This window comes from Cervus canadensis, chromosome 16, assembly GCF_019320065.1.
Source record: "Cervus canadensis isolate Bull #8, Minnesota chromosome 16, ASM1932006v1, whole genome shotgun sequence".
NCBI classification, from domain to species: domain Eukaryota; kingdom Metazoa; phylum Chordata; class Mammalia; order Artiodactyla; family Cervidae; genus Cervus; species Cervus canadensis.
Window position 1 is genome coordinate 46375412 of NC_057401.1, and position 6000 is coordinate 46381411.

The 6000-nt window shown below is 35.5% G+C and overlaps 1 pseudogene; it reads left to right on the forward strand.

Annotated features, from left to right (window-relative positions):
* The first annotated feature begins 5028 nt into the window (after positions 1 to 5028).
* On the forward strand, positions 5029 to 5667 carry LOC122454169 (annotated as a pseudogene).
* Positions 5668 to 6000: the final 333 nt, after the last annotated feature.

The following is a 6000-nucleotide window of genomic DNA, read 5'->3' on the forward strand; positions in this document are numbered from 1 at the left end:
TAAATACATATGTGTATGTGTGAACTATGCAGTATGACCTCCTCTACTTCATTGTTGTCAACTCTTAAAACATGAAGAAAGTACACAGATATACAGGTTTACATGTATGCAGTTTATATATATATATATATATATATAATATATATATATATATATAAAATTAACACAGAACTTGTATTTCTTATTTGTTTTGGCAACTGATGTCAAACTTTAAGACAAATAAAATGGCAGCTCAATTATGAAATAGTCTAACATAATGACATAATTCACCAAATTGATTGCTGTTCAATTAAAGAATCCATCACTTTGTGCAGTTAATTTTACTAAATTGTCACTAAAATGTCCAATTTGCTTATTTCAGTTTATTCATTTGAACAGTGTTAGATGGATATTTTCTAAAATTCATAAAAATTGGAAACCAAGGTCAAATCACCATTATAACAAAATAGAAGACATCAGGTTTATAACTGGCAAAATATCTCCTGCACTATCCTAAAATGAATCTCTCTGTCAGAGATTGTGAGTTATGTCATTTAGAAATTATTGAAAAATAACACAAATATCAATAGGGAAAATGCTAAAATGCCCAATTACATTAACAAGAAAATATTATACTACATATATAAAGTTGAAATGTTTTCAAGTGGTTGTAAATATATTTAATTTCAAATATTTACTGGCTCAGATATAAAATAATAAAGTAAAAATGTATACAATATTTAAGTATAGAGCATATCTTTGATAATTTATAAGTAACATTTTTCCATAATTTTGTTTTGAAATAACTTGAGCTAAAGATAAAGCATCATTCAGATCTGAATGAGGATAAACAACATATCCTTTCTCCCTTCGACTGCATCTGTTTATCCTGCAATGTTCTCAAATAAGAGACTCGGGGACTCCAAGAACTGTCCCCTGATTTTGGCTCAGAAACATAGGTTGTCTGGATGAAAGAGGATTCAGGTTTTAGCAAAATCGGCAGTGTACTTGAAGATTAGCCATTAGCTTCAAATACATGCCAACAGCAGCAGCTGGCCTTTAAAAGACTCACATGTTCATTTCATTTCTGCTCATTGATTTATCCAAAATGAGTGAAGAAGAATAAACAATAAGAAAAGGAGGACATGAGTATCTTTACAGTGTTTTTCACTGTTCTGGAGTTAAATTTAATTATTTTTGTCATTTAAGGATCAGTAAATTTGCATGTAATAGTGAATATTTGGGATCATATCTCAGAAATTTTCTCAGACAACAGTCTTCATATATTATGTACTATGTGTATGTATATATGTGTGTACGTAAGTACGTTGGTATGTACCATACAAGTATGTGAAAGGGGAGAAGGAAAAGGCAACCCACTCCAATATTCTTGCCTGGAAAATTCCATGGACAGAGGAGCCTGGTGGGCTATAGTCCATGGAGATCGCAAAGAGGCAGACACAACTGGGCAACTTTCACATACATATATACATACACATGCACGTAGATATATGCATACACATACATATATATACACATGCACACATATACACATGCATATATATACAAACATAAAAAGTTTACAATGAATATGAAAAGTAGAAGCAATGTATTAAAAATGCATAATTTGCTGTCTCTCTTGACTATATATCAAGATTACATAGCTAATTATATGTAGAGGTGATGATAAGTAACTATGATAGCTGGCTATCAACATTATTTTAATACCATATATAAAAATCCAAGGTGGCACCGTCAGTAAAGAATTTGCCTACCAATACAGGAGACACAAGGGGTGTTGGTTCAATCCTTGGGTCAGGAAGATCCCCTAGAGGAGGAAATGGCAACCCACTCCACTATTCTTGACAGGAAAATCCCATGGACAAAGAGCCTGGCTGGCTACAGTCCATGGGATCAAAAAAAAGCCGGACACGAGTTAATGACTAAACAATGACAAAGATCACTTTAGCAATGATAGCTATCCAACAGTGGATGGAAGGATTTGGGACATAAGTCTAGAGACCTAGAGCCATAGAAGGATGTGACTGGGGACTGTCCTGGGGCTTCAAGGGGCACCTCTGTAGCTAAGCATGTTTAGAGAAAATCTGTAAAAAATATGTGGCATGTCATTTATAAAGATGGGAAAGGTTTATAAGAGTGAGAGTTCACTCAATAGTTTGTAACAACCTAACCACCTTTTTTCAATCTCCCTTGACATTATACTTCCAAATGATATCATTTAATTTGCATAAAAGTTCTTCCAAATGGCAATGTGTTGTCTTAAGAAACAGAAAATATGGAAATTCAAGAAGATATCTGCAGTGTGTTTTGCAAATCTGTGAGTTGAATAAATTTTGAAATCATTAAAAATAAAGTGAGAAAATTTCCTCTTCTCACAGGATCTATCATTATGGGAACATCTGGCATTTGGAAAACAGATATTAAAATAAAATTCATGAAATTTTACAATATTGTGCACATTATATAATTGATCTTTTTAAGCAGATTTTTCAAGTTAGCTGTTCTTGTTTTCCTTTCAAAACATATTTTACATGACCAAAACTTTCTATGTTACATTAAAAATATTTTAATAAGAGAATTATAGTATGGTTTTTAAAGAAAATTAAAAGCATAATAACTTCATGGTTTGAAAAATTATTTAAGACAAATAAAAAAATATACATCATATTCCCAGGAAGGAAATAAACTAAAATATATCCACCAGATAACATCTTTTATCTTTCTCAGAGAAGCAGCTGTGTGTTGTCATATATCTGTACTGTTTGAAAAACAAAATGCATAATTATTGGTCATTAAGACAGTAAGGTTATTCCGTGCACATGCCAGTCTTGTTGATGTCCCCATGCAAGGGGATTCTTGCCTAATAGTAAAAGCAGAAACAACGTTTTATTTTAACGGCCATGAAAGGCCATGTGAAATCATAATTTAGAGTGAGTTTTCTTCAAAGTCCTTAATTACAGGTCACTTCAGTGGTGCAGCAGATGGTAGAATGGTAAAGTGGATAACAAGACACAAAGACAGGTAGCAGTGAGTCTGAGGGAATTTTTTCTAAGATGTCAGTCTTAGATTTGGTGACATTGGGACTCCCAGGGCAAGATCATGGGTGGAGTCAGTGCTAATCTTAAATCACTTAAGAACTGATAATTGCCTTAAGTCTAACAATCAAGGGCTGTTAGCTATCACCTTGAGAAAAAAGTACACAAAGTTGTCTTTTGTAAACACAACACTATTTCTCATGGTTTTATAACTTTTTGTTAGGAATCAACAACTTAAAATACATGTCTGGTGAACCAAAAATAAAGAAATGAAACAGAAAATATTTGGAGAACTTAATTTGTATTAACCAGGACATTATAAAACACATCAGTGTAAACCAGTATATATATTTTTATGATTCATACAGGAAAATATTTCATGATCTCTTTAAAATCAATTTCTGTTGGTTTGACTGTCCTTGGAGATGAAAGCAAGATAGAGGCTAGGTTGTCCCAACTTTGAATGGAAGGACACAAGTGCCCCTGGGATCTAGTAATAGCTTATTTTAAAATTCTAGAACTCATCTACACCAAGATCACCAAACCAGTTTAAATACAATAAAAAAGAGTCTACAAGGAAAAAAAAATTAAAATAAAGTTAGATACTAGAATTGGGTGAAAAGATTCCTCAAGAAAAAGCAAAGCCGGTAACAACCAGAGCAGAAACACAGCAGAATGCTCTTAAATTTTTCTTATTTGCTGCAGCGGATTAAATGGAGCTCCATTAACTAACCATGTCTAAAACTTTGAGAGTGAACTACTGTCTGGCATGATTGAAGAATTTTGTAATGCTCCAAATTTCACTAGAGTAGCACTCAACACTTCAGCACAATAGTGTGTATAAATACAAAATTAGAAAATAGGTAGTTCTTTTGTGTTTTAAAAATAAGAATCTAGACTCAGTAGCACATCTTTTATTTGGAATTGACTTTTTCCCCCCCAAAGTCAATGAGTAAAATTATGTTCAAACAATAATGACAATACTAACAAACAAAATGTGTTTATAAGCTCAGGATAAAAGCTCCCAATAATAAAAAAGACTCCATTTTCCTACTTCAGTCATACATTAAATTGATTTTAAAACAATGACATTATTGTGTCTTTATCTTTGAGTAGTATTCCTTTAAGAAAAGCACAGGACAAAGGACAAGGAAAAAAAAATTCCCTTTAATTAGGAAGAAAGTATTGCCTAAGTCTCACAGTTAGCTGCTGCTGCTGCTAAGTCGCTTCAGTCATGTCCGACTCTGTGCGACCCCATAGACGGCAGCCCACCAGGCTCCCCCATCCCTGGGATTCTCCAGGCAAGAACACTGGAGTGCGTTGCCATTTCCTTCTCCAATGCATGAAAGGGAAAAATGAAAGTGAAGTCGCTCAGTCATGTCTGACTCTTAGGGACCCCACGGACTGCAGCCTACCAGGCTCCTCCATCCACGGGATTTTCCAGGGAGGAGTACCAGAGTAGGGAGCCATTGCCTTCTCCGAGTTTATTGCTAAGTGGGAAGATATTTAGTAGACTTAGTAAGGACCAATCAAAGGGGGAAAAAAAAAAACTACTACGTTGACAAACTACAGTGCAACTGATCTAATACACACACACATAATATACATATATAATAAGTCTCTTAATATTCCAATTACAGATAATGCAAATTTCACTGAATGTATTAGAATTTGGTTAACTTAAAACATTGTCCTGGTCTTATTATCTCAGAAAACTCAAGAATGCAATAGAGATAGTAAGAAATAATGACTTTTTCCTTCTTCTCTTATAGATTCTTTGGCTAGTCTGATAAATGATGTAAGACGGATTAATGAAAGAAAAACACATTTAATTTAATTTTGTACATATAAGAGGCTCAAGGACAGTCAGGTTTATTTGCCATCCTCCGCTAAGGAGAAGGGGGCAGGGCCTGGGGCTTCAAAGGTAAGTCCACTGGCAGCAAAATAAAAATGTTTTTCCTGCTGTCTTCAGGCTATCCCAGAGTCACCTACCATGAGCAACAAAGTCTCCGGAGACACCTTCTAGGAGGTGATACAGAAAGTGCAGGGGATCCAGCGTGGGAACTGGAAGCTTTTGGAGACGGTGGCGCTTCAGGTCAGTCTGAAGAACTATGACCCTCAGAAGGACAGATGCTTTGGGGACATGTCACGCTGAAGTCCTCCCCATGCCCGGGTTCTCTGTATGTGTTCTGGGGGACCAGCACCACTGTGACAAGGCCAAGGTTGTGGGTTTCCCCCACATGGACATGGTTAGACCCTGAAGAAACTCAACCAGAATAAGAAACTGGTCAAGAAGATGGCCAAGAAGTATGATGCCTTTTTTGTTTCAGAGTCACTGATCAAACAGATCCCACATTTCCTCTGTGGAGGCCTGAATAAGTCTGGCAGTTTCCTTCCTTGCTGACCCACAACGAGAATGTGGTGGCCAAAGCTAATGAAGTGAAGCATCAAGTTCTAGATAAAGAAGGTGCTGTGTCTGGCAGTAGCTTTTGGCCATGCAAAGATGACAGATGATGTATAAAGCATCCACTTAGCTTTCAAATTCTTGGTGTCACTGCTCAATAAAAATTGGCAAAAGCTCTGGGTTTTGAACATTAAGAGCCCCATAGGGAAAGTCCAGTGCCTGTACTAAGGTACAAGCTTAATAAAGCATACACCCACCATTTATAAAAAACAACAACATGATTTTCCTGCCTTGTAGACATAATGGGACACAGAGAAAGCTTTGAAAAAAGATGTGTTGCTAAATTCTACCCAGACTATCAAAACCAGTTTATAATCTTTATAGTTATCTCTGTGATTACTCTTTTCTTGGTATAGACGCTCCCTCTAAATTCTTGTAGGCAGTTAAGGGGGAGGTGAAAAAAAAAAACTTCTAGACTCTTTAGTCTCTTAAAACTAATCAGCCCAAAATAATGCTCATAACAAAGAGGCACATTTGGGGTGGCAGATTTTGCTCCCCTAC